Source organism: Pinus tabuliformis, chromosome 7 (genome assembly GCF_031772625.1).
Source record: "Pinus tabuliformis cultivar Carrire ecotype Pingquan chromosome 7, CPIR1, whole genome shotgun sequence".
NCBI lineage: Eukaryota > Viridiplantae > Streptophyta > Pinopsida > Pinales > Pinaceae > Pinus > Pinus tabuliformis.
The window spans coordinates 2,050,200,972-2,050,228,165 of record NC_142293.1 but is presented as its reverse complement, the minus strand read 5'-3'; the positions used below and the strand labels follow the sequence as shown (position 1 = coordinate 2,050,228,165).

General features: G+C 39.8%; 1 pseudogene; it reads left to right on the top strand.

Annotated features, from left to right (window-relative positions):
* Window positions 1-290: 290 nt before the first annotated feature.
* On the top strand, window positions 291-24,987 carry LOC149256744 (calcium-transporting ATPase, endoplasmic reticulum-type pseudogene; annotated as a pseudogene).
* The last annotated feature ends 2,207 nt before the right edge of the window (window positions 24,988-27,194 follow it).

Sequence of the window (27,194 nt, the reverse complement as noted above, 5' to 3'; positions counted from 1 at the left end):
TATCTTTAGAAATCAGTAGCTCAACTAGTGCCTGATCCTGAGAAGATCGTTCAACAGAAGAAAGTATCGCAGTACGGAGCACCAGGATCAGGTAAGCTTTAGAATTTTTATGTATCTTTGCCAGTGTAGAAATACCTTTAGAGATTCATACAACTCGTTGTTATTCATTTCCCTTTCGGACCTCAGTTGAAAGAAGCATCCATGCTATCCATCATATTCCTCTATCCCTGTCATTCTTTTCATTGATTCATATCACTCAGTCTACCAGTATCCTTCCATTTACCTCAGCCATGGTAGGCCAGCAAGCTCTCACAAAGATAGAAAGAATAATTGCTGCTAGGTATGGAACCTTAGTCTTGCCGACCCCTTTGAATGCCATGCCTGTAGGAGATTATCAAGAATTTATGCCTAAGTTTACTGGTGCAGAATGAGTAATAGCTGAAGAGCATGTAGAGTCCTTTTACAGATCTGCTCTTTTTTCATGATGAAGTTGGGAACTTGCAGAGAGAAGATGGTGAGCTGTTGTCTGATTTTAACATCAAATTCAATCTTATGTACAGCAGAATGCTAGTTGAAGTAAGACCCACCCCTTCTTCTACCATGATCACTTATGCCAATGCCTTTGATTCTCAATTCTGCCTGCTGTTAATGGAAAGAAGATGTGATTCTTTGGTTGAGATGCAAACTGCAGCCTTTGAAGTAGAAGCAATATTTTTGCTGCAGCAAGACTCGAAGGTAATGAAAGGAGAAGACAGGGAGGTGAATCCTCATCATCCTTAGAGCCTAAGATCAATGAATTAGCTAGGATGATCGAGTTTTTGACCTCTGAAGTTTCCAAGCTAAAAGTTGAGCAATATTCTCAGGAAGCAGGAGCTCCTTGTTCCTTTACTCTTTCAAAGCTATATCCACATAGAAGAGCACAGGAGCAATTGCATATTTTGCAGAGAAACAAAGATGTAAACGAATATCAAAGGGCGAAGACCCTTTGTCATAATATAGTCATGGAAGAAGAGCATCCCGACGAAGAGGAGGAGGTCCATGGTTTGGAAGGTGCTCCTTTCCTAACCAGAGCTTTCTATGAAGAAGCAATATCCAAAGGCACTGCTCGTGAGCTTGTTGTAGCTATATAGCAACAAGCATATCAACAGCAGCAATCAACAGAAGGCACCTTAATCCTCCAAGAATTTGTGCCTGAAGCCAGCTCATCTTTGCATGGCTATAAAAATCTGTAAATTAGCCAACCTGCTATCATCCCCAGTCCAGTGATAAAGAAGGGAGAGGAAAGCTCCCCATCATATTTTGTCCCTCTGTCTGCTCAAGTAAAATTCCCTCACAGTTGCCCCTTGAACACTGAGGCAGGAAATAGCTCAATTCTCAAGGCTGAAACAGATCATCTCAATCTTGATAGTCTAAAACCTGCTCAGATGGCCTCCACACAGTTTGAAAGGGCAGCTTATCAGATGACAGAGGAAGAGGATGTGCAGTCTTGGAATTCCTCCTTAGATCAGGATTGTTCAGACAAAGATTCGAGAGAAGATAATGTATTTGTGTCCTCCACACATGAACACATTGGTACATCATTCATATTTATTGTGCAGGCCATAGAAGATAAAAATAGGTACACAGCAGCTATGATTATTCAACAGGTGTACAAAGGCCCTTGTAAAGAACATCCAAGGAGGAAAATACACAGAAGGGAGATGAAGGTTGATCCATTTCTACCTATTAAGCTCAAATTCCCTAAACTCTTAGAGGTAGAGGATCAAATAAATCCTGTCTTGCTGATCTATGATGAACTGGACGGCAGGAAATAATTTTGGTGGCCCAAAAAATGGGCAGTTTTTGAAGTTTTAAGTTTTCCAGCCTTAATGTTATAATTGTGTTCTTTTAGCATAGACTTGGTTTGACTCCATGCCCAATGGATACTAGGAAAATGTTTTAAGCTGGTTTTGTGCGAAGGCATTGGTCTGCAGGTTCTTGAGACCTCACAAGGAGGATCTACACCACAAAAGGAGCCAGTGTTAGCTCTGCTATAGCTTCAGTGTTTAAAGGTTAAAATCAAGTTGGACACTGCTGGTTTTGGTTGCTAAGGAGCTCGTGGCAGTCCATTTTACCCTTACCCTTTTCATTTGCCTCATTCCCTTATAACTCCCGCTTCCTGCATTTCCTCCTTCTCCATATTTCTCCTCACCCTCCTTTAACCCTACTATTATCATTTTTCTCTATAATCTTTCAAAGCTCGCCTAAACCCTTTTTCGGGCTCCTGGGCTTCTTTTGGTTTAAAACCTATAAACCCCGATAACCGTTTAAAACCGTGCATTAACCTATTTTTATCTTAACCCTGGCTATAAAGTCTTAATCATATAACCCGCCGAGACCGTTACCTGTCAGATCAACCCCGAAGCGCAAGTTTATTACCTTGACCATCTGATCGTGCCCGTCTCATCATCCAACGGTGTTCGCTAGTATTTTTCTTGCAAGCTGCGCACATGATAGCTTGTGGGGGAGGAAGTTTCCCGCTGGACCCTATGGCCATGTGTCGTTGTTTGATTGCGTCGCTCCGCCCTATACGTAAACCACCGCCACCCGATAAGCGGTGCGGGAAAACGGCTCGCCCACTATACTGCTGTTCCCCAGCCATTATCATCCATGCAACTTTCGCGTGCGATGACCGTCAGATTTGCCCAACGATGATCCAACGACCCTCATTAACCTCGATCGTCCATCTCCCGATACCCATTTTCAAGCGATCTTCGTCATTGATTTTTGTGATCCGACGGCTGAGATTCGTCCCTCCGCTCAGTCTACCTCTGTCATTTTGTTTACGCCTGCGGCCTGTTTTGCGCTCCTGAAGGAGAAATGAAGCCATGATCCAGTACTCTCTGCATTAAATCCTGAGCTACCATATCCAAACAACAACACTGTAAAGGACAAAAAGGATGACCTCGAGTAGTGAAAATCATTTATCAGGCATGGAATTTCATCCAAAATTTACTCCATCTACCCAAGAAGGACTTCAGAATATCAGAAAAGGCCAATTTGTTCATTAAAACCAGCAGATTTCAGCAGAGCCCCATATCTAAAAAATTAATATGGTTGTTGGCTCATTATGATCCTTCCTTGTATAGCGTAGCAGAGCAATTTTGTAACAAACCTCTATATAAACCCAAAAAGAAGATCTGTTGAGGTTGATGAGTGTGATTTTACTGTAAGGTTCAACTTCTGGAGATTGTAATTGCTATGATACCTGTAGCGTTTGGTCTTCATTTTCAACTAATGCAAGCTTCTTTTTGTTGTTAATTGCTCACTGTCCACTTCTTCTTCTTGTTCAAGGTTGTGCCTGTTTTGCATTTATTCATGTATTGTTAATACTTATCATTAGAGGGGCTATCATCCCACCTCTGTGTTAGTATTTAGCATGTATCATTGAATTTTTTTGCAGGCTTCTGTTATTTTAATGCCAGAAAGCTGTCATCCTATCTGTGTATTAGAAAATAGGTTTACAAACCTTTTAACAAGTTGCAACTGGCCATCATAGGGTCCTGTGCATCTGCTGGTGTGATTAGCGTTCTCCATCATCACATTGTTTTTTAAACTGTGAGTAATTGGTGGTTAAAATCCTTGTAGTCTGGGGGTGTTCGCCCATGTCTGGGGTCAAGCACAGTAGAAGTGGTTATCTGGCTTGAATATGCAGCATTTATTTCATTCATCCACCATTTATCCAACATTTTGTTGAGTTTGTAATGTTCTCGAGCATCTTTGATATAAAACCTATGAGAGTTTCTTGGGGTGATAATAGTTCCTTGTCTTGTGTCAATCTCATTAAAAAATGAAACAAGGAATATGAGGATAGTTCTTTTACTGTGTCAACCTCATTAAAAAATGAAACAGGTCTACGAGGAGAGTTCCTTGTCTTGTGTCAACCTCATTAAAAAAATGAAACAAAGGGAATGAGGATAGTTCCTGGTCTTGTGTCAACCTCATTAAAAAATGAAACCAGGGATACGAGGATAGTTCCTTCTTTTGTGTCAACCTAGTTAAAAAATGAAACCAAGGATATGAGCATAGTTCCTTGTCTTGTATCAAGCTTGTTAAAAAATGAAACAAGGAATATGAGAAGAATTCCTTGTATCCAGCTCATTAAAAAATAAAACAAGGTCCCTTGGAGCAAAGTTCCAAGTCGAGTCCTTGATTAGATCTCGTAAAATCCCAGTCAAGTCTTTCACTTGATCTCGTAAAAGAACCTTCATTCCATTCACTTAATAGCCATGAGCAATCTCCTTAGGTGAATGTAATGAAGCTTTGGGGGCATGCACCTAGAGGTAAAGTTAAGTTTCCATGTAGGTTATGTGAAGGGAATCACCCCATTCACCTTTGTCCCTATCTGGATGAAGCCAAAAAGGTGTTGGATAACCATCCTACTTCACTGCGGTGACTTCCATCTGGTTACAGGAGACTCTCCCTTTCATCATGCTAGGGGCATGTAAACCAATCTCAAGCATAGTTCTTTGTTTCAAGCTTGTGCAAAAATGAAACTAAATTTAAGCATAGCTTTTTGTCCTACCTCACCACAACGACTTCCATCTGGTTACAGGAGACTCTCCCTTTCATCATGCTAGGGGCATGTAACCCAATCTCAAGCATAGTTCTTCATTTCAAGCTTGTGTAAAAATGAAACTGCATTTAAGCATAGTTTTTCGTTTCAAGCTTGTGTAAAAATGAAAATGAATCCAAGCATAGTTTTTTGTTTCAAGCCTGTGTAAACATGAAACTGAACCCAAGCATAGTTCCCTATGGTTCAAGCTTGTCTAAAACTGAACCCATTTCCACTTTTAACCCTCATGATTGCCATTCTATCAGGCTCTTTAGTCAGATGAGCCTTGGTTGTTTTCATCCTATCGCCACCATCCCTTTGGCCTTTCATATGCTTTCACTTGGTTGTTTTACCCTTTTTTAGGAACAGTTGCAATGAGTGATCTTATTAGCTAGCCTCTTCACATAAATCAACATGTTTTGGAGAAGTTCCCACAGCACCGAAACCAGTTGCTATGCTAGACACCACTTGTTCCTCAAAGCAGAGTCCTCTTTAATCTCTTTTTAGACTCTCTAAACATGAAAATATTTTCGAGTGCTTGTCCTTTCCAGCTCGTTAACGAATTGGAAACGATATCTCTCTTGTATTATTTTACGCTTTTTCAGACTTGAGAGATTAATTTACGAAAAATAACTTGTGGATTTTCTTTTTGTCACCTTTCAAACTCTCTAAACATGAAAAGAACCGAGTTATATCTTTCGTTAAACTCGTTAAAAATAAAATAGCGATAGACTTGTCCATCTAGACAAGACTGAGTTTCACCTTCGCTAGACTCATTAAAACATCAAATAGCGATGGATTCGCCTGAAGGGTGAAATTGTACGACAAGAATATGTTATCCTCCTCAAGCTTGATAAAAATAAAGAAGTACTGGTCAACAATGACTGGGGACAATGGGAAAAAGGGGAAACCACTTTATGGTAGCAAGTTGCTCTTGAACATGACACTTTCACTTCATCTCCGTGACTATTTGGGTTGGGTTATCCGCTTGATGGTTATCATACCTATGGTCTATCACACCATCCATCACTTTTGGTTTTGGGTCAATGCTGCCAATTCATTCAGACTATGTGGGTTGGGTTATCTGCTTGATCGTTATCATACCTATGGTCTATCACACCATCCATTACTTTGGTTTTCGGTCAATGCTACCAATTCATTTAGTGTCACTGATATGTTCAATAGAATTCATCCTTTACAATACCATAAACCTTCATTTTCGTGACTGCCATTCCTGAACCTTGTGTCGTCATTCAAATTCCATCTCTAAAATCACTACACTCGTTTCGTGTTATTGGTGTGGGATACATCAAGGCCTCATGCAACGAGTTGCTTCTTGTCGACATCAGCACATTATCCAAGAAGTTGACTTAGAAACACCCATTTAGTACCTTGAAGCTTGCATGCATCAACGACATGTTTCTCGCTTCCAGTGATAGGCATACATCAATGGCCTTTGACCGAAAGACTTTGTATGGTGTTTGACATCAAATCATCTATTCACACCATGCAGAATGTACTACAGTACCTTGAGGATTATTATCATTATCGGCGATTTCTCTCACATCTCTTAATAGCTTACATCATTCGCTAGTAATCAGATGGTGTCTTCCCATGTTCAACTTCAGATCACATATTCACATGGTTAGACTCATACTTGAGCGAACGGTTGAACAAGATTGAAGACCCCATATCTAGTTTCATCCATCCAAGCTCCAATTTTAGGATTACTAAATCATATGTACAAGGGCTTTACATTGATGGTCATTCCGATCATGGGTCTATATCTGTAGAATATTGTTTATGTACATGATTAAATTTTATAAGCTGAGCATGGGTATGCCTTCCCTCAGCAATTCATGTAAAATCAAATATCATGATATATGTATTATAATTGATGCAAGTCACCTTCCACTTTGATACCTCCTCATCAAATCATAAAGCATTTCATTTGACATTGGCATTTTTCTGATTTCATGCTTTAGGAGGCAGTTGTTACAGATCCATTTGGGCACATCAAATCCCAACATTGATATCAATGTTTTAGGGCTCATCAAATCTCAACATTGATATCAATGTTTTAGGGCTCATCAAACCCTAATTTCAGTTGCTTCATGCCCAAAACAAGTCATCCCTTTGAATGCCTCCTTCCTATACAGTTTCATGACTTGAAGAAATCCAGAAATAGCCTCTAAAGGGACCAACGTAGGTAAGCCCTTATGAAGGTGCACTATAGAGCAGTTAATTCTACTGCCAAGGTGCTCTGTAGAGCACTTAGGCTTCCTTTCACCTGCACTGGGAAAGAATGAGTGAAATTCACATAGGGTTTGGGGAATATTCTTATCTTTTGGAGTCATCTAGAATTTTCCCTCACTTATCAACTCCTATGAGCTCGAAAATGGATGAGGAATGACTTAAGGTGCATCCTATCCTCTCATCCCTTCCTCCATGGAACTAATTCTAAGTACAAAAGGCCATTCAATGCCACCATTTATGACAAACTCCTTCATATTCCTATAAATTGACCACTCATCTAAGTGATTAGGGGTTGGACTATGTTGAATTGTAAGGAGATAATGCTCCTATGAGATTTGGCTTTGAAGCATTGTGAAGCTACAAGTTTGTCATGCTTTTGATGTGATTTGGATGGGATCCAAGCTGGAGGAATGGCTTTGAATCAAACACCAGTGGTTGTAATTCCTTCTTCTATCTAATAAAGTGTTTGAACCTTTTTCCCATATGTTTGTATTGTTTTATAATGCTTATGTTTGTGAATTGTATCTGATTCCTTTCACTTATATTCAATAGATCGTATTCTTTGATCGGTTTTTGTCTTCTATTGTGTTTACAGGGTACCTCTCAAGCGGATTAAGTATGGGAAGGAGCGACGGAATTGATATAAGCGAGACGAGAGGAAAGCAGAACTATAGGTAGGCCTTCTATCTTCTCATCTTATCTATTGCTTATAGGAAAAGTCTAAAATGCTTTAAATGGTTGTTCTAGATACAACTACTTATCTAGGGAATTAGTATTTATTCGTAGATACTAAATTCTCCAAAACATTATTGCAACCGCTATCTAATAGCCGCACATTATTATAAAGTTCATGCATGATATGGCAAGCTAGGAACATCGATTTAGTACTCTTTGTAGTGACATTAGTTCTCCGGTTTCCTTGATCAGCTATCCTAGATCCGAATTTAAATAGGAATGCAAAAAATTAAAGATATAACCATAAATACAAAGATGTAGTAGAAATGACACTTCATTTCATTAATATCAAATATTGAAATATGCTTACAAATAGAATGGAAATAAGACTACCTCGGACGATTGTAGCTTATCTCTAAGAAGAGATGTGGCGATTACATGCCTTTGAACTACGTTACAATGAGGCTTGGAGGCCTATTTATTATTGAGAAACAATGGAAAACCCTAAACATCCAAAAACCTAACCCTAGGAGATAAAGCGCCAAAAGTATAGGCCCCGTTTATGTAAATTGGTACATCAACTTCACGGGGTTGTAACTTTGGCATACAATCTCCGTTTTTTGTGCACAATACCTCGTTAGAAATATCTATCCGAGGAATACAACTTTCAATCGACCAACACTTGTCAATTGTACTTGTTGGCCCTGATTTTCCCTAAAAACATCGTTTAGGGCCTCAAAATGCCTCTGGAAGTTCATGACCCGAAAAACTGCCAAAAATAGTAGATTGTGCTACAATTAAGGAAACTGAAAATTTGAAAGAGACAGTGGTGGGGTACCAGTGTAATAGGTGGGTGGCCAACAACATCCACCTGGATCAATCCTCTTCCTACAATCATTGGCATAGTGACCAAATTTATTATAGTAATAACATCTCACCTTTTATTTGTCAACTCTTTGATTATTGTTGAAGCTTTTGTTGTTGCTTCCACATTCACGTTCATGCTCTTCTCAACCATCTCTCTAACCACCATGTCTCCAGCCATGTCCTATGCCTCTCAGTCTACTTCTACCTCGACCTCTGTCTCTTGAAATAGAAACCTTACTTATGAAAGTGGTTTCTAAAGTGGAATCCTTATGTCTATCTATCCTTGCCTCATGTGATAGAAGTGATCCCATCATCTCATCACTTGTCAATGATTTCAAACCCTTAGATTCTTCTATGGTTTCTACCACAACATCAAATTTGGTAGACAAAGATCCGAGGACCTTCTCAACCACCACTTGATCCTTAATTTCCTCGCCATAAATTTTTAACTGATTTACGATAGTCATGACTCAATTCATGAAAGAATCGATGTTCTCTGTCTCCTTCATCTGTGCGTTTTCAAAATCTCTCCTAGTATTCTGCAACTTAACAATATTGACTTTGGTCATACCTTTATAGCTTGTCGCCAAGGTCTCCCATGCTTCCTTTGTTGAATACGTGATCATAATTTTATGGAACACTTCTCGGTTCACTCCTTGTTGGATAAGCTACAATGCTTGTGCATTATTCCTTTTGTCTTTCTTCCATAACTCCCTCTTTGCATTAGTGAGAGCTTGTTCTTCTACTTCATCTTTAACTTCTAAAAACCCAAACTAGACATAATCCCAAACATCATGAGCCTGCAACATGGTCACCATATTAGTTACCCACACATCATAATCCTTCCTTGGAGAATGGAACTAGAAATTTGAGAAAACCATCTTTCTTCAAAAAAGTCCCTTATAAAACTCTAAATTTACTAGAGAAATTTATAAGCCCTTTTCAATAAATTCCTCTTAAAAATCCTTTAATATACCTTTTTAAGAAACCTTTTAAATAAAGACTATATTAAAATCTTTTCCAATACTTTAGTTTTGAAAAAACAACTTTATAACTCTTTTTTAATAAGCCCGAGTATTTGTTTTTTATAAAAAAACAAAAAAAAAAAAAACACTTTTACAAACTTGAGCGACCTATGTGACATGCATGAACACCTTTAATGTTTGAACTTTTTAATGTCACCACACATATTTTGGGATCCCATTGGTTTTATATCTTAAAAGGAGATCCTAGCGGAAATATTTAATCGTAAATTTGTTAAACAAGATTCAAAATTGGACCTTTACAACCCTTAATCTCGAAGGAATATTAGTTCTCATTACGACAGTCTTACAAGCCATTCTTGTATATCAGATTGTGGGTATGCTTCTTCCAAAAACTATTGCAACTAAACTCTGATATTTATGGACTGATGCTTTATGGTAAGGAGCCAAAAAGGCTAGGCGATGGTCATGACATCGCTAGGAGAAGCTTATTTTAACCAAACATTCAGGTGGCCTAAGTTTACAAGATCCTGAAATTCAAATCATGAATACTACTTTTGGCGCAAGGAGGGGACCAAATTTTGATATAAATTTTGTTAAGGAAATATGTCACATTACATACATAGTAAGATATGCTTCATTATGATAAAAAATATTCCAGGTTCCAACTTATGGGTTTGGGCGAACATCAATGGGATATTGATACAAAATAATGTGTTATGGGATATTAAGTCAAGAGAGCTGGCATATTTTTGGGATGAAGCATGGAAACAAATGCCAAGGTTGAAGAATGATCCTACTCTTAGACAAATGAAAATGCTCTTGAAGCATATGGGTTTTACAAAAGGAATAGAGTATTGGCAAGGAGATGGGGATAGTAATCTTGGAGATCTTGGAAACAAAAGAAAGCTTCGACCAAATTTCTAAAGAGTCTCCCTTGGGAAATATTGCATAATGATTTGTCACAAAGGATGATCAGATCCTAAGATGATTCTAAAATATTGAGATGGGGAACTCTTTCTATAGGCTCCTTCATAGTTAAAGAGGCCTACTTGATTTTTGTGGTGCGTAACAAATTGGACAAGGTGTCGTTGTGGATGTCTATATAGATTGATGTAGGTTGGCCAAAAAAATATATCTTCTTATGGTTAATTTCATAGAACCATATTTTGGCATGAGAAAGGATTCATAAGAAGGTCATGGAAGGGCCTTCAATTTGTTATCTATGTGCTAAATAAGAGGAATCATTTAATCATTTATTTGTTTCATGCATTTATGCAATAAAAGTCTAGAAACTCCTTCCTATAATTTTTATCAACTTCTAGGAACCTACTGAGATCACTCAGGAAACAATGATTCAAAGGTTCATAAGTCGTTTCAAGAATCCAATTATTAAGAGAGATAGGAACTTTACATTGGGATTTATCTTGTGGAATCCATGGAAGGAGTGTAATCATTGAATCATCAGGGATAAGAATAGAAATCCAATAAAGATTGGATCAAATCTTCTCAAACATTTGAGAAAACCTCTTGATCATACCTTGGACATCAAAAGATCTAGAGTTTGAAATCATGGAGGTTCCTATGCTTCGAAATCTAAGCCTACATAAAATAATGGTTATTAGAAAACCTACAAGGATCCTGAATAAACAAGCTATTGATATATCAAGTCATAGGTTTCCTCCTATGCATTTTATTTAATTAAACTTTGATGTGGATTCTGAAGGAAATCCAAGTATTGCAGGGTTTGGAGGCATTTTCTAGCATGATAAACTAAATCTCTTGAGAATCTATGCTAAGTATTGTGGGGTGGACAATAACAATTATTCTGAGTTCATGGCTCTTGAAACAAAACTTCAAATTTCTCTCAGAGAAGGATACAAGTTATTACAGATCATAGGAGATTCCTTAATGGTGGTTAATTTTGTACAAATAATTATCAATGGACATATAATTTATAAAGTTGTGATAGATGTCGACCAAAAGGAATCACATCAAATATTTATTATCTCTTGAGAGGTTATGATTACATACTAAATGGGACGGGAATGGAGTTGTGGACCAAAAACATGGGTCGTTCTTGTCCAAATACTCATATTGATCTACCTTGGCCTCTACAGGATAGAATGGAAGTTACAAAAAGATTAAATGTATTATTTGCAAAATATTATGGACATCGTAATGTGGATACATCTATATAGAGTGTATAATTGCTTATTAAGTCTCCCAATATGTTTCAAATTTTTTTATGGTTCAAGTATTTCTAGGTTAACAAATTCATGGTGGATATTGGAAACAGGAATGACGAGCTTCCTAGATACATGCATGGCATGTGATGATTGGGATTTTCTTTGTCCGTATATTAAGTTGCAATGGGGGATTAATACTCTCATGGGTTTCATGAAACTTCAAAAAAATTAGCTAGATTTTCCAACTATCCCTCTCTTCATGCAAGGTGGCATAATAAATAGTAATGAGGGTCAAACAACCCAATTATGGTCTTGTCATTTTAAATGTGGAAAGATTGATTTTTCAGTATCCACAAACAATATTTTGTATGTGCACTCTAGCTTATTGTAGCAATGGATAAGTTTGTGGGAGCTTTCAGAGGTTAGGTTATGGAATACAGGAGTAGACCTCGTGAGACATGCATTAACGGTGAGAGGGATTATAAGAGGTGATGAGCCCCAAAAATGGACAAATATTTGGGCTCATTCAACCTCCTAATTTGGCTTAGTCCACCATTCTCATTTGTTTATTTCATGTTTTTGATTATTTTTATGTTAATAGAGTGAATTTGGTTAGTCATTATGCCAACAAGTCTAATGGGTGCTTTGTGTAGCCTTTTTGGTCAACTTGGAGAAAAAATTGAAGGTCTTAATGAGCACTTGGCAGCCAAATTCGTGGGAGAACAAGCTAGAGGATTTGTAGGAAGGTGTCCCCCTCATTTATGGGCCCTTACCTCGAATTCTCCACCATCAACTCGGAGTTCAAGGGCCACCGAATCAATCAGCTCAAGGGCAGCCAAGCAAGTCAAGTTGGACTGCTGTTAACTATAAGTCTTGGGCAGCCAAGTCCCTAAATTTTAGGAGGACTGTTGGGTCCTCAAATTATATAAATAAGAAGGCTTAGGGCCTCATTTTGGTTAGCTAGTTGGTAGTCAATTTGTTAGCTAGTGGTTAGTAATTTTTGTAGCTAGTTAGTCATTTTGTTTTAGCCATTAGTTAGCTAGTTTGTAGTTCGATTTTTATGCAATAGATTAGCTTTGCTTTCAGCTCATTCTCAAGCTCTCCCTGTGGACAGTTTTGATGTAACTCTTCATTCTTGATTAATAAAGATGAATCCAGCTTTTCACCAGCTCTAAATCTCTCTTGTGGGAGGTTGTAGCTCTTGGGGTTGGGCCCATCTCAAGCGCTCAGTACCTCCCTTGTTTATCTTTATGTGTTTGCTGCGTTCTTAAATTGAAATCTGCTCTTTAGATTTAATTCGTGCTTTGTTACTTAGGTTTCTTTTGATGGTTCAAGTAGCTTTTCATGTTTATCATAGATTGGTAGGAGTTTGTTATGCATTTAGATCTTTTGGCATGTTCTTGCTCACGTGATTTATATGGTTCTCTTTCCAAAAAAAGCTGTTGTTTATTCATTTCATTGACAGTTGGATTGAGTTAGCTAGGACTTGGTTTGTTTGCAAGAATTCATTGATTCGTTTGAATGAGCATTGTGCAGGGCATCTCTATCACCTTCATCACCTCCTCGTTCATCTGGGCCTCGTCCAGATCAGCTCCTCCATCACCAAGTATGTTCCCTTATCTCCCATCTGCTCTTTTGCCACGTTACCCTACCTTCTTCTCCATTGTTGTCTCAACTACCTTAAAGCCAAATCAGCCTTCCACATCATCTCACCACTCCATCCATCAATTCCTAGGTCACTTCAAACCCCCATCCTACCTCCATAACCATCCATGCATCTTCCATCAACCATCCATCCTCAAAAATCCAATTCGTAAACATCCTGTAGAAGAATTACAGAACATCCTGTAGAAACTTCCTGTAGAAGCCCCTGCAGACTTCCTGTAGAAGTTCATGAACACGGTTGCATGTCATCCAGACTTTGTGAAACTCTCAGAAAGAATACTGGGGATCCCTTAGACCCTCTTTGTACCATCCCAACCTTTCCCAAAGCATTTCATCCCTTGATCCATCCCTGCACAGTGGAAAACTAGTTAGAAGCACATGCATGATAATTTCAACAACTTAATCAAAAATACAAAAAGATGTTTTCTTCAGATAGTGATAACTTAGACACATGCATTTTACCTTCCTAGAAGTAATGGCATCTCTTTTCGTTGTTTGCATTCTTTCCTTTGCATCAGTAGGACTAGCTGGTAGAATTAGGGTTTGCTAGGGTTTGCTAGGGTTTGTGTTTCCTTCTGGCTTTAAGTTTCTTTTCGCAAGTAGATTAACTTCCTTTGCATTAGCTTTCGTCCATCAGTTAAAAAGATTCTTCTGAGAGCATATAGAAGTTGGCTTGAGCCCTAGCGGACTTGTGCCAGCTGACCAAGTGACAGCTGCGACAAGAGCTAGTACTTGTGCATACAACACCGTCGCTTCCAAGTTTGTACGAACTACCGGGTTGATAAAATTAGAGATAGGGAGCTCCAGGAGTTGTAGCATTATTGCTACAATACTGGAGCCCACCATCTTTTTGGCGCCGTTGCCGGGGAAGCGACAGAGTATTGGTGATTGTTGCTATTCTTCTATTTTCCACTGCAATCTTCTGCTAAGTAGTTTATTTCATTTCCATTATGCAATTCCATTTATGCAAAAGTAGATTAGAATTTCCCGCTTTCATAGATTAGCATTTCAATTCCACAATTTCATTTCTGCAAGCATAGATTAGCATTTCAATTCCGCAATTTCATTTCTGCAAGCGTAGGGTAGCATTTCAATTCCGCAAGCGTAGCCTAACATTTCATTCTTGCAATTTGATTTGAGCAAAATAGATTAGTCCTTTCCTGCTTTCATTTCAATTCCGCATTTTCATTTTTGCAAGATAGTTATTTGCAGTTCAGTCTTTTTCAGTTTTGCAAGTAGAAGTAGAAAAAAACAGAAATCAACCAAAAATATTTCATTTCATGCCTTGTAGGAGTAGAAGTAAGTTAGAAAAATGATTGCACAACACCCCCACTGCTTCACACAGCCAACGTTATCTCTTCTTCGATGGCTGTGATTAAAGAACCCCTGGGTGGACATCAAGGCATATTTAAAGAACCTCTAGGGGAGAAGAAGAAGAAACCATTCCTCTGGAGCAAATGGCTACAAGCAGAAATGTTGGGAGCAGTCCCCTATCCAAAGATGAATTTGCAAATCAGCTGGAAGATTTCAAGAGTGATATGAGGCAGTTTCTTGCCATGCAACTGGATACCTTGCGGATCGAGAAGAAGCAAGAAGAAGCCAAGAGGGCTTTGGTCATCTTTTGTCCTAGGTGCACTAGAAAGCATCCTAGGAACGAATGTCCATTGTACTCCATAGAAGTGTGTTTTGTATGTGAAGAATACCATCCTACAGATCAGTGCCCTTCCTTGCCCGGAATTAAAGCTGCATATCAGAGAGCCAAAGGAGCCACTGAATCACTCCACTATATGAACCAAAGGAGGCCACATGGACCTAGATCTTACCAGCAGGAACTACAAGGGATACCCGAGACCTATTATGACCCCTATCAAGCCACTTTCATGCCTTCTTGGGATCCCCCTGCTCATCCTCCCTGGTCTACACCTCCTCCTTGGTCATATTCTCCTTGTTCCTTCACAGATCCATATTATGCCCAACCAGCTGCTCATTCGTTTCACTCTTATGCTCAGCCAAAACCTCAGTGGAATGCACCTTATCAGGAGTGGAGGCCCCAGTACAACTCTCATCCCGCTCATTTTCCTCCACCACCTGCTCATCCACAACCATCGCCTCCTCCTCCACCAAGGCAACCCAAAATGCCTACCCAACCACAATGCCATCCATCTCCATCTCAATTTCACACCTCCACTCAACTACCCGTACCATTTCCAAAACCACACAATGGAGCAGCTCAACCCCATTGCAAATCTGAGGCACAACATATCCAAACAACTCCTCTTGAGCCCAATGATCTTCACCAAAGCTCAGGAAGAGTGTTGCAAAACAAAGATTCTATTGAAGGACCAAAGGAAAAAGAAGATTCCAAAGAGGAGATCAAAGAACCATGGGCTGCACTTGATGAAGAGAAGAGATCAGAATCAGAGATCGAGAGAGTTCCCTCATGGTTACCATCAAATATTCCATGTATTCAAGAGAAAGATCAACAAAAAGAGGAAGATCAGAAGGTCATGATAGAAGGTGACATGAAGAATGATCAGATCAACAAAAGAACCAAGGATATCAAAGCTATATTGAGATATGGTTTCAGAAGGTCACTAAGTTGCAGCAGTACTTTCTTCCTCAGCTCTGTTTGATCCCTTCAACGCCAGATCATTTGGTCTCTGAGATCTGGATACTTGTCCAAGCATGCATTTCGAGCCTTCACATCGTTTTTTCTCTAATCTCGATGTGCACATGGCTCCATTGGAAGTATTCTTATACTTGAAAATGATTTTGTTTTTCAAGTAGGGTAGGGTAGAAAAAAAAGGAAAAAAGAAAAAAGAAAAAAAAGAAAAAGAAAAAAAAAATGAAAAAGAGAAAAATAAAAATCTTAGGTGAAAACCTCCTTGGAGGCGCCTTAGATTGGCTCATTGGTTGAAAACCTCCATGAGGCGGTCAATGGGTTGGAAAAAAGAGAAAATAAAAATGGAATAAGATCCCTGGGTGAAAACCTTCCTTGGAGGCGCTCAGGGCAGACAATTAGGGTGAAAACCTCCATGAGGCGCCCTAGTTGTTTTTCAAAAAAAAAAAGAGAGAAAAAGAAAAATAAAAATAAAGCTAATTTCCATTGAATAATTTCATGTTGCAGCAATGACATTGCAGGTCAGGAGGAGCACTCAAATCAATGTTAAAGGAATTTTTCTTGTGCCTTCTACAGGAAGCTCTGTATTTCTATAGGAAACATCCTGTAGAAGCTTTGGACGAGCCAAATCCAATTTCAAAAGTGAATCTAATGGTGGGATTCTGTTGATTAGGCCTACAAGCACTTGTGTGTCCATCCCTTGCCTTTCTCCATCATTTTTTCCACCTCCTTGTGCTTCTCATTGTGCTTCTACAGGAACTTCCTGTAGAGATTGTGGGAAACGAGGCATGCATTTCAAAAAGTGGTTTGGCAAGCATGGTAGCTTCCTCAAAGGTTCAGAAGTTCTCATGCAGTCTTCCAACTCCTCCTCCATCATCTCTATACCTGCATCACAACCAAAATTCAATTTTTCATCCCATGCAACCAAAATGCAAAGTGCCTTGAAGCAAAAACACATAGAGCAGAATTTGTTTTTGCCATAACTTGAAAACCATGCATCCATTTGACAAACTGTTTTATGGGGAATTGTACAAGGTTGATGACAACATGTCTGAGCAGTTTCATGCAATTCCGGTGCACGGTTTCCAAGAAATCAGCCTCCATCACCATCAGCCATGTTTGCATTTTCTCCATATCCGTGCATCTGTTTTAAAACCTGTTTCATGGGGAGATGCACATGGGTGATAGTAACCTACCCAAGCAGTTTCAGCCGATTCCGATGCACGGTTTCCGAGAAATAGAGCTCTGAAATCTTCAGCCATTTTCCATTTTTCTCGAAATCCGTGCATCCGTTGATCACGATATTTCTATGGGAGATGCATAATGATGATAGGAACATGCTCACCAAGTTTCAGATCAATCCGCTTCACCGTTTGGGAGAAATGGCGAAAAAAATTTCTGGTCCTGTGAAAATTCAATGGCAGCAGTTTGAGGGTGCAGATCTGAACATGGAAATGAACTCTTGTTGCATGCATCTGGCCAAAGGACACCTACACAAGGAAACCAGCCATGAATCAGCAACCAAGCTATCATGCAACCATAAAATCAAATTCATGCAGCAATGACAGCCCACAACAGCTCATGGCAGCCATTCAACTTCGAGGTATGTGACTGATCTCTGTTAGGATATTCCGACACATAGGATATAGTTAAGTTCAACTTGGTCTAGTTTAGAGTTAGGTATAGAGTTAGGTAAAGTGTGTTTCTTTACCGTTGTACATATTGTAACTTACAATCCGACGGTCACGATATGTAGTGATCCGACGGTTCACTCTCACCTCGGTATTATCGACACTTGATCCGTGGCTTGACACCCGATTGGTCCATGAGTTCTATTTAAAGCGCATGGAGGGTCATTGTTCGGGTAATCCGTGCATGAGAGAAGCTTATGTAAATTTTCATTCTTTGATTAATAAATTGTCTGTACCCACGTTGGGACAGGCCGTGGACTGTTTCCCTCCTTGCACTCTGAGGGTTTTAACCACGTCAAAAATACTGGTGTATTGATTTGAGATCTGGTTGTGAGCGGTGTCCTTTTGGTATTCTTTCTGAGGAACTTACCCTGTAAATTCCTACATGGTATCAGAGCTATTTGAGGGCCGCGTCCGTTGGTGATCCAAATCTGAAGCCGGTAGAACTGCATGCGGCTGTCGTTTCCTAGATCTGCTGTTTCTGACTGCTTTCGGGCCGAGAGGACTGCTCTGTTGCGTTCGGAGCATCTGTTTCAGTGAGGAACCCCTTTCGTTTCACGCGAAAAGGTTTCCGGTAGCCCTAGCTGCGTCATTTTTCAGATCGGGAGGTATACAGTGTTTTTTTTGCAGTTTACTGTCATTTTCTCTCTGCTTATTTCGGTTTCGGTTTATTTAGCCTTTTTTTTCCCGGATCTATACCTTTCATTTCTGCGTATGCTCTTTGCCCTGCGACTCTGTGCGATCTGGGCAAATCAGAAACAGAAAGAAAGGATTTTTCTCATGCGTATGCTCTTTTCCCTGCACCTTAGTGTGATCTTGGAAAATCAGAAACATTGAGAAAAATATTTAGTTTTTCGGTAAAAGCTAACTTTGAGATTTTTTTTAAAAAATTCTAGTTTTTTGGCTAAAGCTAACTTCGAGCCGTAAGGTTCATTTTTCTTTGCATATTCGTGTTGGGTTTTGTGTTTTGTGTTTTGTAGGGGAAAAGAGCCTTCCCAAGGCAAGCACGCAAATCGAGGCCCCCCCCCCCTCTCTCTCTCTCTCTCTCTCTCTCTCTCTCTCTCAAATATTTTGTATAGATCAATTGGTTCAAAGACTTTTTAAGAGAGTAGAGGTCTTGGGTTCAAGTCTCCATTTTGTGGGGGCGGATTTTTTCATTCCCGCACATTCGCGCACTTTGCCGGCAACGTCAACAATTTTTTTTCAAAAAGCCATAACTTCTTCATCCGGAAGCCTTTTTCAGAGCCGTTTTTTTTAAAACCGCCTATTTTTTCGAGATCTATCCATTGGACCACTTACTTTCAGCATCTTCAGCTTCAGTTTTTTTCAAAAAATGGAAAGTCCATGCCAAGTCATTCTTGACAGCACTAACTACTTCCAATGGGTAGCCTACATGGGAGATTTACTTAGAAGTAAAGGTCTCTTCAGAATAGCCACAGACCAAGAGAAGAAACCCAAAGATGAAGACAAGGCCGAAAAATGGGAAAATAGACAAGATCAAGCACGTGGTTTGATAGGAATGTCTGTTTCTCCTGATCTTAGATTCCACATTGCAGAAATTGAAACTCCTCATGAAGCATTAGAAAAACTTGCTAAAGTTTTTGGGATTAAAAATGAAATTAGAGCCCATCAACTTGAGAATGAGTTGCTTACTTTGGATCCTAATAATTTTTCTTGCATTGAAGATTTCTTGTCCAAATTCAAGACCCTTAGATATCTCTTGGAAGGTGTTAAAGTTAAGAAAGAAGATGGTAACCTTATTTATTCCATCCTTACTAAGTTGGGACCAGCCTACTCTGTATTTGTTTCCACTTTCCATTCTACAAGGGAAGCTTTCATTTGTCAAGGCAAAGACTACAAACCCCCTTCCTTTGACTCCTTTTGTGATTCCTTAATAAGAGAACAAGAAAAACTCTTACACCTTGGTCTTCTTAATCTTGGAAACTCTTCCTCGAAAGCGTTAGCCGCCCAGCAGCAACCAAATTCAAAGAATCCTAAGAAGTCTTATCCTCAAAGGAATGGTCCTAAACCAACTCAGCCTCAAGATGAAAGATCATTTCAGCAAAATGACAAGACCAATAAAAACAAATGGAAGAAGACTGACAGACATTGTAACTTTTGTAATCGAGATGGCCACTTAGAATCTAAATGCTTTAAGAAGATGGAAGCCTTGGAAGCCGCAATGAAGAAACATAACATCCATCTGGAGCCTACTTCAACTTCAACTTCCGGAACGGCACTTTCTGCATGTCATCGTCAATCATCTCAGTCTGGTTATGCATTAAATGTATCTTCTTCTTCTTCTCATTCTCATGAGTGGCTCATTGATTCTGGAGCCTCTTGTCACATGGCCAAAAACCAAGCCATGTTTTCTTCTTTAAATGATTGTAACACCAAAAATATATATGTTGGTGATGATAGATCTCTTAATGTTGTAGGGACTGGAACTGTTCATCTAGACAATGGTCAGTTCAATGATGTATTATGTGTTCCAAACTTATCCTGCAACCTTCTATCTGTCTATCAGATAACTCATTCAGGTGAAGGTAAAATTGTTGAATTTTCACCTCATGATGTTGTAATCAAGGATCTAAAAGATCCTAAACAGATTCTAGCTACTGGTCTTGCTGATGATTCCAAAAGGTTGTATAAGTTTCACAACTTTGGGTCATCCCATCTTCCCTCAGTATTTGTTGCTCATAATGATGAAGTGAGCAAACTTTGGCATGAGCGGTTTGGTCACTTAAACTATCGCTCCCTTCAGCATCTATGTAAAGAAAATATGGTGACAGGTCTTCCTATGGTATCTTGCAAAGATGGTGTTTGTTCCGGATGTGTACTCGGAAAACATCATCGGGACAGTTTTGACAAACGTGCCTCTTGGCACGCCTCAGCCCCTTTACAGCTTGTGCACAGTGATTTATGTGGTCCTCTTCCTGTTGCTTCATTCTCTGGCTGCAAGTACTTCTTAACTTTCATTGATGATTTCTCTAGACGCACTTGGGTATACTTCTTAAAACTCAAGAGCGAAGTATTTAGCACTTTTTTGGCCTTCAAAGCATTTGTTGAAAAACAATCTGGACATCAAATTCTTAAGCTAAGAACTGATAATGGTGGAGAATATGTTAAAAACGCATTCATCAACTTTTGCACCGAAAATGGAATTCAAATGCAACATACTGTTCCATACACTCCACAACAAAATGGTGTAGCTGAAAGGAAAAATCGCACCTTAAAGGAAATGGCTAATTGTATGCTGCAATCTAAAGGACTCAGTCTTAGTTTTTGGGCCGAAGCAATTAATTGTGCAAATTATATAATCAATCGCACTCCTACTAAGGTTCTAGAGAATATCACTCCAGAAGAAGCTTGGAGTTCCATTAAACCAGATGTAAGTCACTTTCGTGTGTTTGGAAGTGAAGCATGGGCCCATATTCCAGATGAAAAGCATAAAGCTTTAGAACCTAAGAGTGAGAAATGTACTTTTGTTGGATATTCTGAAGATGTAAAAGGTTATAGACTTATTCCATTTAAGTCCAAAAATGTTATCATTAGAAGAGATGTAAAATTTGATGAAAATAAATCGGCCTGCGAGCCTAGTCCGGCGGATGTGCCACCTCTTCCTATCTCTTCTATCTTTGAAAACATTTCTTCTTCTGATGATGAAAGCGAGGATGATAATCCTCCCCCACCTTCTCAGGATCCTCAACTTCCAAGATGGGTCCGTGCTACTCGGGATGCAGCAGGTGATCTTGCCGGTGATCCTACAGATCAGCGACGTACACGTTCTCAGTTTGAAAGAGCCTCTTCTTTACTGGCTCAAGCTCCAGTAAATCATGATCCTGACACTTTTGCAGAAGCTTCAGGCCATCCACATTGGGAAGCAGCTATGAATGAAGAATATCATTCATTGATGACAAATGATACATGGGATCTTGTTCCTCTACCAAAGGGACGCAAACTTGTTAGATGCAAATGGGTTTACAGAACCAAGTATGGACCAGATGGGAAAGTTGATAAACATAAAGCTCGTCTAGTTGCTAAGGGCTTTTCACAGGTTGAAGGCATTGACTACACTGAAACCTTCTCCCCTGTTGCCAAAATGAACTCTATCCGCCTTGTTCTTTCCCTTGCTGCCTCTTTAAAATGGGAAGTCCATCAGATGGATGTTAAATCTGCCTTCTTGCATGGGGACTTGCAGGAAGAAATCTATATGGAACAACCCATTGGCTTCATACAAACAGACTCCAGCCTTGTTTGTCGACTTAAGAAATCCCTTTATGGTCTCAAGCAAGCTCCTCGGGCTTGGTATGCCAAAATGGATAGCTTTCTTTTAGAATCTGGCTTTTCTAGGTGTCATTCTGACAATACTGTCTACACCAAGAAAGTGGGCAACTCTCTTATCATCCTTGTTCTTTATGTTGATGATCTTATCCTTACTGGTAGTGATCCCAACCTTATAAACCATGTGAAGTCTAGCCTTAAAAAGAAATTTGAAATGACAGACTTAGGACACTTACACTATTTTCTCGGTCTTCAAGTCTTGCAATCCAAGGAGGGTATTTCCCTTTCCCAGTCCAAGTATGCTTGTGATATTCTTCGTCATTTTCACATGGAAGACTGTAAGCCAGCCCCTTCTCCCTTTCAGTCTGGAGTCAAACTTTCAGTCTCTTGTACTTCTCCTGAAGTTGATGCTACCTTATACCGTCAACTTGTAGGAAAACTCTTGTATTTAACCCATACTCGTCCTGATCTTTCCTTTGCTGTTGGCCTTGTTGCTCGTTTTATGCAAAACCCCCGTGAAAGTCATTGGAAAGCAGCTAAAAGAATACTTCGTTATGTTCGAGGTACAGTACAGTTTGGGATTCATTACAGTGCCAAAGCAGCTCCTCTGTTAGTTGGTTTCACTGATTCTGATTGGGCTGGTGACCCTGATGATCGGAAGTCTACTGCCGGTTATGTCTTCACTCTTGGTTCAGGACCTATTACATGGGCTTGTAAGAAACAGGCTGCCATTTCTCTTTCGTCAGCAGAAGCAGAGTATCGTGGTGCCGTGGAAGCTAGTAAGGAAGCCTTGTGGCTTCGTCAGATCCTATCAGAGTTTGGCTTTGAGCAGCAGCATCCAACCACACTTTGGTGTGATAATCAAAGTGCCATTCAGCTATGCAAAGATCCAGTCCAGCATCAGCGCAGCAAACACATTGAACTACACATGCACTTCATCAGAAAGCTCATTCATGACCATGTTCTTGAAGTGCAATATTGTCCAACAGATGATCAGGTTGCAGACATCTTCACAAAGGCTCTCACAGAGGCGAAGTTCACTAAACTTCGATATATGCTTGGAGTTCAGGAAGTTGTCACTAAGGGGGGATAGGCTCTAGTGCCTCCTTCCTTCTCCTATTGTGTCATATTTGTAAATCCTTCAATCCTATCCCAAGTTGTTCTTAAGGGGGGATGTTAGGATATTCCGACACATAGGATATAGTTAAGTTCAACTTGGTCTAGTTTAGAGTTAGGTATAGAGTTAGGTAAAGTGTGTTTCTTTACCGTTGTACATTTTGTAACTTACAATCCGACGGTCACGATATGTAGTGATCCGACGGTTCACTCTCACCTCGGTATTACCGACACTTGATCCGTGGCTTGACACCCGATTGGTCCATGAGTTCTATTTAAAGCGCATGGAGGGTCATTGTTCGGGTAATCCGTGCATGAGAGAAGCTTATGTAAATTTTCATTCTTTGATTAATAAATTGTCTGTACCCACGTTGGGACAGGCCGTGGACTGTTTCCCTCCTTGCACTCTAAGGGTTTTAACCACGTCAAAAATACTGGTGTATTGATTTGAGATCTGGTTGTGAGCGGTGTCCTTTTGGTATTCTTTCTGAGGAACTTACCCTGTAAATTCCTACAATCTCATTCTTCTATTGCATAGATTTAATTTGAAAACTGCATGAATTGATGGGATGGTGGAATTAAGCCACGAATAGAATAAGTTTAACCTGACATCCAGTACTCTAGCATTCATGAAAAATCACGTAGCTTGCGTGGATAACCATTCACGTGGAAGTTGAGAAACACAAGCAATGGTAGATGTGTTGAACTCTAGTGAACAGGGCATCAATTGATTAACAAATAGAAGACATGCAGTTCATAACATCGCTTCAGTTCGAAAAAGCCAGCGCGCATGTTTTTTGCCACCTCACCACAAGTCACGCAGTAATTCAAGGGACGCTCGGCTGAAACTCTCACCACTCTTTGTTCAACTGCGGTCAACTGAAGCACATGTCCACCATCCAGATCAGTTAAACAATGGTGCTCTACTGATTTCTGCCTTTAATTCTCGAGATCTCTTCAGTTCCTTGAAAAAATTCCCGCCTGTCGCACTCTACAGGCGTTTTCTGCAGGAAGTCGTCTACAGGAAAGGCAGAGAATAGCTCTGCAGAAGGGAAACCCGAGATTTTTGTCAAAATTCAAGCTTGAAATGAGAAAAGTAGTTAAAGCTCGTGTCCAAGGTTACCAGGGTTCTTGAAAGTGTTGATTTCAGAGTTTTTTTAAACGCATTATAGATCTGTTAATGATGGAGCAATCTGTTTGAATTCAGAATTTGATCAAAAGAACATATCCAACCACCCTGTGTGACTATGAGTTGCAGTCAAAAGCATGCATGGTGTTTGCAGGAACTACAGTTACCAATGGTTGCTGCTGCCTGCACATGCATTGTTGTGAGCACTGGCATGTTTACAGAAATAGGTAAAATTCAGGCACAAATTCAGGAAGCTTCAATGGAATGTCATGATCCCCCTTTGAAAGGAAGTTAGATGAATTTGGTGAAAGACTGACAACAGTGATTGGTGCCATTTGTATTCTTGTCTAGATCATGAACTACAAATATTTTCTTTCATGGGAAGTCATAGATGGGTGGCTAAAACAATATCAGGTTTTCCTTTGAGAAATGTATGTACTACTTTAAGATTGTTGTTGCTCTGGCAGTTGTTACTATACCAGAGGGATTGCCTGCTGTGATTACTACATGTTTGGCTCTTGGCACTCGTAAGATGGCACAAAAGAATGCTAGTGTGCGTAAGTTACCGAGCGTGGAGACTATGGGTTGCACCACAGTGATTTGCTCTGATAAGACAGGTACTCTTACAACCAATCAGATGTCTGTCAGTGAGTTTATAGTCATAGGGCACAGTGCTGGTTCACTTAGAGAGTTTATTGTTGAAGGAACAACATATAATCCTGAGGATGGAAAATATTGGATTGGCCTGCACATAATATGGGGGAGGATTTAGAAACTCTGGTAGAAGTTGCTGTAGTTTGCAATGATGCAGGGATATCTTGTCAAGGTCACCAGTTCCATGCTATTGGTATTCCCACTGAGGCAGCCTTGAAGGTATTGGTTGAAAAAAATGGGAGTTCCAGACCCAATGGTAGGTGATACAAGTGCCATTCTCAATAGTGGCACAGTGCAATTGGGCAATTATGATTGGTGGATACAAAGATCAAAGAGGCTGGCTTTATTGGAGTTTGATTGTGATCGAAAATCCATGGGTGTTATTGTCATGGAACCAATGGGACAAAATCGCCTGCTAGTGAAAGGCGCCATGGAAAATTTGCTTGAAAGGAGTGCTTTTCAACAACTTGCAGATGGATCAGTTGTTGAATTAGATGATGCATCAAGGGAATTACTCTTGAGCAAGTTTCATCAAATGAGTTCAAAGGCTTTGTGTTGTTTGGGCATTTCTACAGGAAGTTCAGAGAAAGGGCAGCAGAAGGAGAAATTGGTCGATATTTTAGCTAAGGAGGCAGCACCTGTGTTGGCCACCCTAAGCACATCCATCCCCTCCATGAACACTCATTTTTTCAGGGTTCGGGCACAATTTAGTCATGGTTCAACCTTCTACAAGAAGCTACAGGACTTTCTACAGGAAGTTCTGTATTTTTACCAGAAACATCCTGTAGAAGCCTTTGGGCAGGCCATAATCAAGTATGGAGAGGGATTTGAAGCTTGAAGTCTGTTGAGGAGGCATGCAACCACTCTTCTCTTCCATTCCATGGGCTCATTCAACCTCCTAATTTGGCTTAGTCCACCATTCTCATTTGTTTATTGCATGTTTTTTATTATTTTTATGTTAATAGAGTGAATTTGGTTAGTCATTATGCCAACAAGTCTAATGGGTGCTTTGTGTAGCCTTTTTGGTCAACTTGGAGACAAAATTGAAGGTCTTAATGAGCACTTGGCAGCCAAATTCGTGGGAGAACAAGCTAGAGGATTTGTAGGAAGGTGTCCCCCTCATTTATGGGCCCTTACCTCAAATTCTCCACCATCAGCTCGGAGTTCAAGGGCCACCGAATCAATCAGCTCAAGGGCAGCCAAGCAAGTCAAGTTGGACTGCTGTTAACTATAAGTCTTGGGCAGCCAAGTCCCTAAATTTTAGGAGGACTGTTGGGTCCTCAAATTGTATAAATAAGAAGGCTTAGGGCCTCATTTTGGTTAGCTAGTTGGTAGTCAATTTGTTAGCTAGTGGTTAGTAATTTTTGTAGCTAGTTAGTCATTTTGTTTTAGCCATTAGTTAGCTAGTTTGTAGTTCGATTTTTATGCAATATATTAGCTTTGCTTTCAGCTCATTCTCAAGCTCTCCCTGTGGACAGTTTTGATGCAACTCTTCATTCTTGATTAATAAAGATGAATCCAGCTTTGCACCAGCTCTAAATCTCTCTCGTGGGAGGCTGTAGCTCTTGGGGTTGGGCCCATCTCAAGCGCTCAATACCTCCCTTGTTTATCTTTATGTGTTTGCTGCATTCTTAAATTGAAATCTGCTCTTTAGATTTAATTCGTGCTTTGTTACTTAGGTTTCTTTTGATGGTTCAAGTAGCTTTTCATGTTTATCATAGATTGGTAGGAGTTTGTTATGCATTTAGATCTTTTGGCATGTTCTTGCTCACATGATGTATATGGTTCTCTTTCCAAAAAAAGCTGCTGTTTATTCATTTCATTGACAGTTGGATTGAGTTAGCTAGGACTTGGTTTCTTTGCAAGAATTCATTGATTCGTTTGAATGAGCATTGTGCAGGGCATCTCTATCACCTTCATCACCTCCTCGTTCATCTGAGCCTCGTCCAGATCAGCTCCTCCATCACCAAGTCTGTTCCCTTATCTCCCATCTGCTCTTTTGCCACGTTACCCTACCTTCTTCTCCATTGTTGTCTCAACTACCTTAAAGCCAAATCAGCCTTCCACATCATCTCACCACTCCATCCATCAGTTCCTAGGTCACTTCAAACCCCCATCCTACCTTCATAACCATCCATGCATCTTCCATCAACCATCCATCCTCAAAAATCCAATTCGTAAACATCCTGTAGAAGAATTACAGAACATCCTGTAGAAACTTCCTATAGAAGCCCCTGCAGACTTCCTGTAGAAGTTCATGAACACGGTTGCATGTCATCCAGACTTTGTGAAACTCTCAGAAAGAATACTGGGGATCCCTTAGACCCTCTCTATACCATCCCAACCTTTCCCAAATCATTTCAACCCTTGATCCATCCCTGCACAGTGGAAAACTAGTTAGAAGCACATGCACGATAATTTCAACAACTTAATCAAAAATACAAAAAGATGTTTTCTTCAGATAGTGATAA